This window comes from Sus scrofa, chromosome X, assembly GCF_000003025.6.
Source record: "Sus scrofa isolate TJ Tabasco breed Duroc chromosome X, Sscrofa11.1, whole genome shotgun sequence".
Classification (NCBI taxonomy): domain Eukaryota; kingdom Metazoa; phylum Chordata; class Mammalia; order Artiodactyla; family Suidae; genus Sus; species Sus scrofa.
The window spans coordinates 28,193,505-28,206,041 of NC_010461.5; the positions used below are offsets into that span (position 1 = coordinate 28,193,505).

Sequence of the window (12,537 nt, forward strand, 5' to 3'; positions counted from 1 at the left end):
ATTAGTTTTTTTTCCCCATGATAATATTTAATTTTAATGAAATTTCAGGAATTAAAAATGTATTAACATCTAACACATTATTTTGAAGCTAGATATTAAATTTCAAAATATTTTGGATCAAAATCAAATTATAAAGGCTATCAAGTTTCATTCATGTCTTGACCTTGAAGAGTCTATTTATCAAGATCTTCAAGCATTCAGGATGACAAATGAAACATACACACAGGGTCAGATATAAGACATCTACAAACTAACTGATATACTAGTCTAAAACAGATGGTGACTGTTTTCTTCCTTTATCCTGCTTGTTTCATTGTATCCACTAAAATTTTAAATTGGAATGCTGAAGGAATTTAGTTCCGGGCAATGTGTTAACATCTCATATGAAAAGAATATTGAGAAGGAAATATTTTGTCATGTTCTGGTCACAGAATTGTCTGAGGCAGAAATTATATATCAAGGCTTTAAGTTTACACTAAGGCAGTGACACATAAAAATCACCTGGGAAATTAAAAAAAAAGCAAGCAATAAAAACCTGATTTTAAGTCCAAATCTAGACCAATGAAATCAGTTATTTTTGGAGGTAAGATCCTAGTGTTGGTATTTTGAAAAGCACCCAAGTGATGCTAATGTACAGTTAAGGTGAAAAAAAATACTATGTATCGTAAGTTTTAAAGTCTTACGGGGCTTATGATCTACTGGGTCTCCCAGGTCCTATCCAAACAGCTATTTACCAGCAGGAAACAAAAGCCATTCTGAAGATCCCTGGCTATGGGGCTGCCTCAAACACAGTAATCTGTTAAAGTTCTCTGAATTCTACTCTTAAAACACAATGGATTATAATTTTGAATATCTTGACTCTTCTCAGATCTTGACCTCCATTTAGAATCTTTAAATAATGACACGATTCTCTACTATGTTATTATTATAACTATTTAGAATTCACATTTATTAAACAGTTAATATGTACTAGCCGCTGGGCTCTGTGCTTTTGTAGATCCCACTCCATTGACTCCTACAATACCCCTTGCAACATAACGAATATTATTCCCATTTTCCACTGTGGAAACTAAGATGCTAAGTTACCAAAAGGTAAATAGATATTAAAAGACAGAGAGGGAATTCTAACTCAAATCTCTTTGTTTCAATGTTGTCTTTACCAACTTACATTAAATTTGATGGGGTTTCCTTTATTCAAGATGAATTTTCACCTTACCAGTTAAACAATTCCAAGTGATAGTTATAGGGTTTTTTCTCCTATTTTTCATCTTTATTTTATTCAAAATATTTAATTATATATCTACATGTACACTGCATTATATCAGACACTGCATTTAATGATTAGCTGTATTTTCAACCTAAAAATACCTAAAACAGATGGTATTCTGGTAGCATAAAAAAGAAAGCCAATTAGCCAAAACAGGTGGTCTCTATAGTTACCTTATAAATAAGAATTCTGCCTCTAATAATTTTTTTGCCTTTTCTAAGGCCGCTCCCATGGCATATGGAGGTTCCCAGGCTAGGGGTCAAATCAGAGCTGTAGCTCCCAGCCTACACCCAGAGCCACAGCAACGCAGGACCCAAGCCGCGTCTGCGACCTACACCACAGCTCACGGCAATGCCAGATCCTTAACCCCCTGAGCAAGGCCAGGGATCGAACCCGCAACCTCATGGTACCTAGTCAGATTCATTAACCACTGAGCCACGACGGGAACTCCAACCTCTAATGATTAATAGCATTTCAGAGTTGATCAAATATGATATATCCAGCCACAAAATGATTTTAGAAATATTTGCATGTTTAATAATACTTTTGTTTTCATACATATTCAGTGCTAATACACAATATATGACTTAAGAATACGTAGAATTTATTCCATGTTTTTTTGCCACACCTTTGGCATGTAGAAGTTCTAGCCCAGGAATCAGACCCAAGCCACAGCAGTGACAATGCCAAATTCCAAACCACTAGGCCATTGGGGAACTCCCATGAAATTTATTCCTTTAAAAAAGAATTGTACACTGCATATGTCTTATAAGCACTTGAATCAATGGGATCAAAGAGTTGTTAAATGAGAGTCCAAAACACGATGAGGCATAGTAAGCATTGTTCCATCTTGGTGATACTATAGTTGATTTTAATTTACATTATATATTTTTATGTTGTCAAAATTTTCAACAATGCACATTTTGTACTTTAAATATTCAGAAAAATACAATAAAAAACAATTATTTTTAATTGAAGTATAGTTTATTTACAAGATTATCTCAGTTTCATGCATAAACATAGTGATTCAATTCCTTTGTAGACTATACCCATTTAAAGTTATGGCTATATTTTACAAAATGGCTATATTTACTTCTACTGTATAATATATCCTTGTTGCTCATTTATTTTATATATAGTTTGTTTCCCTTAATCCCCTACCTCTATTTTGCCCCTCACCTATTCCCTTTCCTCATTGGGAACCACTGGTTCATTCCCTATATCTGTGATTCTGTTTCTGTTTTATTATACACATTTTTTGTTTGAATTTTTGAGATTTCACATATAAGTGATAACAAAGAGTGATAACATAGGTAACATCTTTCTTTGTCTGACTTATTTCACTAAGCATACTCTTTAAAAGGCAGTCTCACATGCTAACAACCACCAACTCCAACTGTCTTCCTGCCACCATGGTTTGAGAAATAGGCAGAAGCTAACCACACCACAGAGAAGTTGTCATAATTTATCATCCCACATTTGTAGCAGTAATCAGTTCTCTTCTTACTTTGCTTTCTTCACTACTCAATCACTAGATTTACCCGCTTGCCAACCTTTTTAGTTACTGGGAAGTGACTCTTTCTCCAACATCTGTTCTATAAATACCCACTCTTCAATCCAGGCTGCTGCAGACATGTTCCTCCACCACTCACTGCACTGGCAATTACTATCTTCCACCAGATTCCACAAAGCTTTCTCCCACTGTACCCCATCTTCCTCCTCACAGTTCCCTAAGAGAAGAAAGCCACTGGGGCTCACACAATTGCTCATGGTACCCCTTAGTTCTCCAAGACAGAGTTAGAGATAGGAAAAGAGGGGAAAGAGGCTGAGGGCTCAGGTTTCTCTAATTACATCTGTGTCCCAGGCCAATGAAAATGAGATAGGAGGGAGTTGCCAGCCACAAAAGACGTTCTGTAGTCCCTCCATGCCCTCCTACTGCCTCAGGACATCATGACTTTGCATGTTAACCCATATTCTTGAAATGCCCTATTCCCTTTGCTTCCTTTTCCCCAACTTCTGCAATTGGAGCCTTTGTATTCTTAAATATTTGATCTAAAATTCTTACAATGTCATTTTATAAATATCTATATATTTTCGAGTATTCAGTATAGCTTGCAACTTCAAAAACTGTAAAGTTGATTTAATTTTATTATTAATATTAATGTTTAAATGATTAATTCTATTCAAACAAAATATTAAAGAATAAAAGCATGTACTTTACATGCAATAACATTTAATGTGAGTAATAATATTTTAAACTCCATTTCAAGCATCCCATAAAAATTTTAAATATACTTTTCAACATTTTAATATCTGTTGTTAACAACCAAGTCTCAATATATTCTTGAATTTACTACGTAAAATTTCATTTTTTATCATGACGACTTTTAAGCTTAGACTCTTTCTCACCAAGGAAATTCCGGATGAATATATATATAAATTTTGCCAGTTTAACATTTTTAAATTATAGATTTAATCTCTAATCTGTCACTATGCTTTCTAAATTCTACTCATTCCATTAATTGGACTGTCCATGATAGAAACACAGAGAGATGTTAAAAATAGCATTTAGGGAAGTAAATAGAAGTTTTACCATTTGTATTATTACTAGGGGGGAAAAAAGCTGTTTTTTTTCCCTGGCAGTAAGAGGAAATGTAGACCCAACTAAATAAAGGACAAAAAAATGTCAGTATAAACACATGGATAATAAATCAAGTGATTTTAAAATTTTGCAAATATTAAAAATCTCATTCACTATGCAAGCAGTATTTAAAATTACACTACTGCTTCATTTATGTGCAGCATAACTTATTTCCTGCTGTTCTAAATCAGGTTAGTCAGATTATTCTTGAGTATAAATTACATTTAGGGAGTAATTTAGGTACCTTTGGGACATACTTTAACACTTTCAGGCCATTAAGGTGGTGCTCAATTCCATGAAATAGATTTAAATAAATAACACCCTAGTAGCCTTCTGACATATCCACTGTAGCTTTACACTTAAGTTCTGCAAACTCAGCATTGGGCTGCTGATTATTTCCTCCTACATATTTCATCTCTGATTAGGTGAGTGGGAGGGATATTGGCTAAAGCCTCATGGTCCAAACTGTAGGTGCTTATGAAAAAAAAGTTAAATTAGCCATTTTACCCCAAACCATAGCACCTTACTCCCCTTCCCACCCACCCTACCCCTCCATCTTCTCTTCCCTAGTAATCAAAGTATTTAGTAACACTTCAGTATACTAGCAGTAATAAAGTATTTTCTACAGAACATGGCTCACTCTGAGGAATTCTTCCATGGTTCCAACTTTCCTTACCTCTTTCATACCCCTTTCAATTCTTACTCCTAACACACTGCTGATATTTCTAGACAAAGTCTGTCCTCTCACACCAAATTTATGTACTGACCCCAGATCCAAACATTTATAATTGAAATCCACTCCAGTTGGCTGACTATCTTACTGAAACCACACTCACTGAACAGAGGCTCATACCTGAATTCATGACCTTGTCTCCCACACAGGTAGAGCACAGTGATCAGATTGCCTATGTTGGGATCCTGTCTCCACCATTTACTTTGGAGCCTTGGACAAGTAAGTGACTTCTCTGAAGAGTGGTTATGAAAGTAGTACCTCCTTACTAAAGCTAATTTTAAGGGTTACATATATGAATATATTTAAATTTTTTTAGAACAGTATCTGATAGGGTTAAACAAATATGAGTAGCGATTTTGGCTATTGTTACTCTGCCTCTATTTTGTTTAGGTTTTCAAATGCAAATCAAATCACCAATACAGAATCCAAGCCATGTCATTGTCTCTATGGTGGGGATGAAAAATAAGAAATAACTTCAATTTCAGGATTTAAAGTAATTAAATAGACAATGGCATTATCTTGTTTATAGAAGGTGAATCATTACTCTGGCCTGGAATCCATGGTTGACCATATCTAACTCTGACCATGCTTTGTATGTATTTGTTTACTTTTTAAATACCTTTTATTGTGAAATACAGTTAAAAAACAGAAGAATGTATACAATACCATGTGACTATAAGCCAAGACAAGCAATTTTTTAAAAAAACTCTAGCAGTCAGAAATCCCTCTTGAACCCCTCCCAATCATTATCCCTTATTGCTTCCATGATATAACTTCCCTCCTAACTTTCATGGTAATTGTTCCCTTAGAAGTTTGTAATTAAAATATGCATTTCTAACACTAGACTTTGGTTGTTGTATGGTTTTGAACTTCTTATAAATGGAACATTATAATATGTATTCTTGAATGTGATGGTTCATTTGCTCAGTATTATACTTTTAAGATTAGGAGTTCCCGTCGTGGCGCAGTGGTTAACGAATCTGACTAGGAACCATGAGGTTGCGGGTTCAGTCCCTGCCCTTGCTCAGTGGGTTAACGATCCGGCATTACCGTGAGCTGTGGTGTAGGTTGCAGACGCGGCTCAGATCCCGCGTTGCTGTGGCTGTGGCATAGGCCGGTGGCTACAGCTCCGATTCAACCCCTGGCCTGGGAACCTCCATATGCCGCGGGAGCGGCCCAAGAAATAGCAACAACAACAACAACAAAAAGACAAAAAAAATAAATAAATAAAAAATAAAAAAATAAAATAAAAAAAATAAAGATTAAATCATGATGTTGCTTATACATTGGTGTATAACAGTCCATTGTGTGTTTTTTCTTAACTGATAATAAATATCTAAGTTGTTTATAGTTTGGTATTATTATGATGCTGCTATAGGCATTGCCATACCTGTCTCCTGGAATGTATCCAGAAGCATTTCGTTAGAATGTGTACCTAAGAGTGAAACTGATGGGCCATAGTTATGCACATCTTTAATATAACCAAAATGCAAAATGACTTTTACTCCTAGTTGTAGTTTACACACTTATTTAAATGTTATAGTCCAAGTAGAAGAGTATGAGAATTCCAATTGCTCCATATTCTCACCACCACATAGTACTGTCAGACTTTTAAATTTCAACCATTATGAGTGGTATCTAGTGATATCTCATTTTAGTTTTAATTTGCAAGGTCCTGACTACTAGTGAGGCTGGTAAAATTTTTCTGTGTTTATTGGTCATTTGTGTTTTTTATTTTGTGAAGACGATAAACTCTTAGTGTTATTGTGAAACATAAAACATATTTGTTATTTACTACAAAGTGGTCATTCTATGAATACCATCCAGATCAAGAAATAAAACATTGTCAGCAGCCCACAAGTCCTCTTTGTGCCCCATCTCACTTTTCAAGAACTTCTAGTTTTCTATCAGATTGTCTGTTAAAGATTTGTAGGACTACTTCATGATTATAGATGCACACACTATATTAGTTATGTGTTCCTAATTTCTTTCCCCACTCTATAACTTTCATTTTAACTCTCTCAATGTTGTCTTTTGATGTATAGAAGTTATTAATATCAATATAGTTCAGTTCATTATTTATGATTAAGTACCTTATACTATCTAAGAAATCTTCCATTACCCAATATTCATTTATATATTTTCCTTTACTTTGTTGTAAAAGTTTTATTAATTTGCTTTTTCCATTCAGATCTATAATCCTCCAGTATTATATGTTTGTGTATAGTGTGAAATGAAATGTGTATATATGTATATATATTTTCTCAGCAGGAGATTCTATTTTAATTTTTAAGGTAAGGAATATACAGAGCAAAAAAATAAGTGTGCAAAGTTTCACAATAAAAGTGTGTGTTGTGAAAAGTAAGTCTCTTTCCCACTTCAAAACCCATCCCCAACTCTGCTAGTTATTTTCTTATTGTAAATATAAAACTTTTAAAAGCTTTATAAGTTCTATAATTTGAAATGTTTACAGAGGTGGGCAAAGAAATAAACAAATACAGTGTTTTAAAGTACAGTTTCTCATTCAGTTTTATTATTTTCAATATAACCATTGCCAGTATTTTTAAAGATCTGGCAAGACATTTTATTATGTAACACCCGGTTTATTTTATCCTTAATCCTCCCTAGGTTGTGAGTCTGATTCTCAGGCTTCACCAGTTTGGAGTAGTTCTTTGATTTTGTTTCTCACAGTGGTTATAACACTAGAGTTTAGGGACTCATCCTTTGGCCTCTATTCCACCTCTTTGCTGCTGAAATTCTACACATTTTGTTTCCCCATTTCTCACAGTAAGTTTCCATTTATTTCCATATGAACAAACAGCAAAGACAGGCTTTATTTGAACTGTAGTACAGACATCAACACTTAATGTGACCTCTTACCAATCATGGGGGACTCTTTTGCCAGGCTTACAGGAGAAAGGGACATCTCTCTCTCTCTCTCAAAAAACAAAACAAACAAACAAAAACTAGTTCGCTTAGTTATTACAGGTATACCTTTTGGATTTCATGTGTCTGAACAGTGCTCTATAAATTTCACTCTTAAGTGTTCAACTAACATCTACATTAGGGGTTGACAAACTTTATCTATAAAGTACTTGAAAATAAATATTTTAGGCCTTGTTGGCCATGCAGTCTTTGTTACAACTACTCACCTCTGGCAGTGTACCTCAGCATCAGCCACAGACTGAATAAAATCAAATGGGTTTGTTCAAAGCTAAGTCCTGCCACTGTGACCAAGGACAAGTACCTTTGATCTTTGGGCCTCAGTTTCCTACTCCAGAGAATGTGGAGAAAGGATTAGATCCAGAAATCTCTCTGGTCCCTTCCTTCTCAGACATTATAATTAAGTGATACAGGAAAGTAGGCAATAGATCACTACTCCTAGATGACAAAGAAGGCCTGACATAGGCCTTGAAGGCTCACTAAAAAGAGTCAGGAAGCAAATTCTAGGCATGTGTCTGCCCAATTGCTTGTGTGACCTTAGGCAAATCTCTCATCTCTCAGGAAAGTATTTGTCCATTCTAGACTCTAGAGCAGTGGCTCTCCAAGTGCGGTCTCTGGAACAGAAGCATCAGGGCAAGTTCTTAGGCTTATTTCCTGTATTTGCCCCGGACCTACACACAGTCTACCGTGGGGGACCCTCACTGTCTCAGCTGTTTTGCTTCCTATCCTGTTTCCAAAGAAAGTTCTTCCTCCCACATTTACACGTCTGTGCACCAGTGATGTTACTTGAAGCCTTTGGTCAAGATCTTAAGGAAATATGCCACACTATTTCTGGATCACTTTCTAGAGCTGAAATGGAGGGCTCTGAGGCTATTGTTCTTTAAGAATATCCATTCCAGAGTTCCGGTCGTGGCTCAGTGGTTAACGAATCCGACTAGGAACCATGAGGTTGCGGGTTCAACCCTTGGCCTTGCTCAGTGGGTTAAGGATCCAGCGCTGCTGTGAGCTGTGGTGTAGGTCTAAGATGCAGCTCGGATCCCACTTTGCTGTGGCTCTGGCGTAGGACGGCGGCTACAGCTCTGATTCGACCCCTAGCCGGGGAACCTCCATATGCTACGGGAGTGGCCCAAGAAATGGCAAAACAAACAAACAAACAAAAACAAATGAACAAACAAAAAAGAATATCCATTCCTTTCCTTTGCTTAGGGAGCATTCATGTCTCTTCACAATTTGACTTGTATTATCTTCCACTGTTCATCATTATCGATCTCCTCTCAGCACTTTACATTCTAGACATAGATCCTTCCCAGCCCCTCAATATCTCAAATTTGATTGTGCCTACATGGCTTTATAATAATAATTATAATTAATGTTTACTAAGCACTTACTCTATGTCAGACACTGTTCAATGTCCTTTATAGTTCTTACTGCATGTTATTTTCACAACATCTCTGAGGCAAGGGCAATTATCATAGTTTAGAAAATTAAGGCACAGAAGATAACTTGTGAAAGGTCACTCAGGGTGACAGAGACAAGATTTATATGCTTACTGGAACCTCAAATTCAGAATGTCTAATAAGCAAAATATATTCTCTATATTTTCACCCCACCCTGCTTATCTTCATATGCCCCCCTCTTCTTTGGTAGCACCATATTTACTAATTTTTCCTAAAAAAAGAGCCTGGATATTTTTTTCTTGACAAATCCCTCCTCTCTTACTATGTTCCTATTCTCAATACTCCTGCCTTTCATTCTGTTCCATAAATAGCATTTTAATGCCACATCTACTTACTCCTTTTCTGGGCTACAAGGTACACTACATTTAAAACAATGACTATCTTAAAAACTTCTATAACAATCCAAATCCCCCCTTTACTCTGTGCCTTTTATGCTATCATAGAATGCAACCCTTCTGCAGTGTCACTTTGTTCTGTGATGCCTGTCTGCCCTAAAATTAATTACTCTCCAAGACAAACTCCCTTCACTGTGCAAAAACCTCCATTACACACTACTTCACATTCTAATTATGCATTTACAGAGCTGTCTTTCCAGTAGACTGTGAGCCTTTTAGAGAAAGGAATACATCTCATTCACCTTTCAATTCCTTGTACTAAGAAAAGTTTCTGGCACATGATAAGTGTTTAATACATTTTTAAATGAATGAATCAAATAAAAGAGTTCATGACTAATTTGCATGGGTTCCTTATGTCTTCACTTAGGAGCCACGAAGGCTTGGATACATAATTTTACTTCTTTGAACCCAGATGTCTCATAAATAAAGCCAGGATTATATTACCTACATTACACAGCATTATGATGAGGATCATATGGTAAGCTATAGACAGCAATAACGGTTTAGTACTACTGTTGTTAATAACAACCTTTAGTAATTTGCGCATTTTATAATATTGATGCAGAATTTAGAATTTAAAAATATCATAGTCTATATCAGCAATTATTTTTCAAATAGGTTAATATATTTTCAGTGAATTGTAGCTCTTATCAATAAAAAATAATTTTTTAAAATATAGATAATGTAGCTCAACTTCAACCTAAAAAAATAATATCTGTACACAAACTTGTCATGATCTAATTTAAGTATGAGGATAAACACTTAAGAACTAGGATTCTTTTTTAATGGAGAACTTCAGATGAAAATAATATTGACAAACTTCACCTTACACCAAAGAACTCAATACTGCTACCTTAAAAATAATAATGATAAAAACAGATTAATGCTGATGGCATTATTTGCAAGGACTCACAAACATTTTATCACTAAAGACATTTAAAGAAATCTTAAAATTCTTTGGATTTCAAAAGTGGTTTTTAAAATTTTTCTGGTCTCTAATTGGGCACTTATATCTGGATGGGATCTAAAAATCAGTACTGTAGTAGTCCCTTTATTCAACAAGTAGGCAGGTCTGTGGAAAAGGTTAAAGTAGAAAAGCCTCACGGAAAAACTTGAGTCATCTTAATAAGGACTTTTTGAATTGTAAGTACACACAAAATGACATATACATATTCACATATCTATGCATGTTATAGATACACATGCACACACATAAATTAGGAACATGACCTAAGTGGGGATAGTAAGAGTTTGGGGGACCTTGATTAAGCATATTATTTTGGCTTAGGGAGAAACATCCTAAATATCCCTGAGATAAATTTATAAGTACCTTAATAGTTAGGTAGAGATCCATATCTTCACATACACTTGACATCTGGTTATTTAATTAGCTAGTTATAAAAAGGAAAGGGGAGTTCTTTTGAATTGTAAGTACACACAAAAAGCAAGTTAAAGATCTGGCCCTGTCACTGTGGCAGCTCTGGTCACTGCTGAGGCACAGGTTTGACCTCTGGCCATGGGAATGACCAAAAAAAAAAAAAAAACTATAAATAAAAAAAAAGGAAAGGAAAAGTATCTCTGATATTACTAACGGCTCTAGTATTCCACAAACCTACTTTGTTCTTCTCTTTTACCTTTGCTATAATTGAAAGTCCCAGCAGGCCAATGACTGTGTAAAGGGTGCAATATCTGAAAGTTCTGTCATGTTGGAAAAATATTCAGGGTATGCTATTCCTGCACTGTCTTGGAAAAAAACAATGTAGGATTATGCTAATATTAACCTAAAAATTATGCAATCTCAATGCCTTGATTTGGCACAATTAGCACCCTGTAAAAATACTCAAAGTAGCAAAAATAGTTTGTGATTCGTGAGCTGTAGTGTTACATTTAATATTCGGATCTTTTGGAGAAATTAGCTACAGAAACTAATTCAGTAGTCTAAATAAATAATCTAAATTTCTTAAGAAGTTAAAGGTCAAATTATTTCTGAGAGCTTCATGTTCATGGATCTTCTTTACAAAATGTGAGCATTTAGTTTAGTTATAATTTAGCTATCTTCTAGTATACAGTGTAAATGTGTATAATACAGTTTTTGACATCATAGCTTCTAAATCTTTAATTTGTTTGCTAGAGACGATATTCATAATAAGGATGTCTTTGTCTTTATTCAAACACAAACATATGTAACTGATATAATAATTTCACTTAGAAATAGCAGCAAAAGTAGTCATAGTAATAGATATGTGCCAAACACTCCACTATGTATGTCGAATTCATTACAGTGTTTAATATATTCAATAACATTTGAGGGTAGGTACCATTATTTATTTTACAGGTGAGAAAAATGGAGACTTTGAGAGGCAAAACAAGTTACATATTTATAAGCAGGAATGAAAGTCCATATTATAGCTGAATAAGAATAGTTTATAGTTTATAGTGTATTATGTATGTTTTTAGTGTCATTAGAATCAGTAAAGACCATAGTATATCATGGAAGACAAGAAATACTACCTCTATAACATACTGTCCTTTTGTGCATAAAGTATGCTGTTATTGCTCACTTCCATTCCTACATTTCTGATCATTATAAATATTCTATTTAAAAAGGAAAGGATTGGGGAAGGATCAAGATGGCAGAGGAGTAAGAGGTCATGCTCACCTTCTCCCAAAAGCACATGAAAAAAAAAATCTACATGTAAAAAGATTTGCATAGACCATCTACTGAACACTGGCAGGAGAACTTAAATCTCCAAAAAGGGCAAGAAACTCTTGATATAACTGGGTAGCACAAAAGAAAAAAGGGAGAGAGAGAGAAAAGAATCAGTACAAGAATCAATGCTGAGAGGGAGCTATGAGGGAGAAAAGGAACACACATCCTGGGAAGCCACCTAACCTATGGGGAGATCAGTCAAGAGGGAGGGAGCTCAAAGTTGCCAAGAAAAGTGCAGCGGCTGGAAAGAGGAGGGCAGAGTAGAGGGAGAGCTGCACAGATCCATCTGTACCACCTCCCTGGATGGCAGAGACTGAGACTCTTGGCGGGGGTAGGGTGGGCACTGAGGCTCAAGCTCCAGAAGTCAGTTCTGAGGAGAGGACTAGGGTTG

The 12,537-nt window shown here is 35.3% G+C and overlaps 1 protein-coding gene across 16 annotated transcripts in view; it reads right to left on the bottom strand.

Moving 5' to 3' along the window:
- DMD (dystrophin) overlaps positions 1-12,537 on the bottom strand; it is a 2,622,506-nt gene that overhangs the window by 1,165,282 nt on the left and 1,444,687 nt on the right.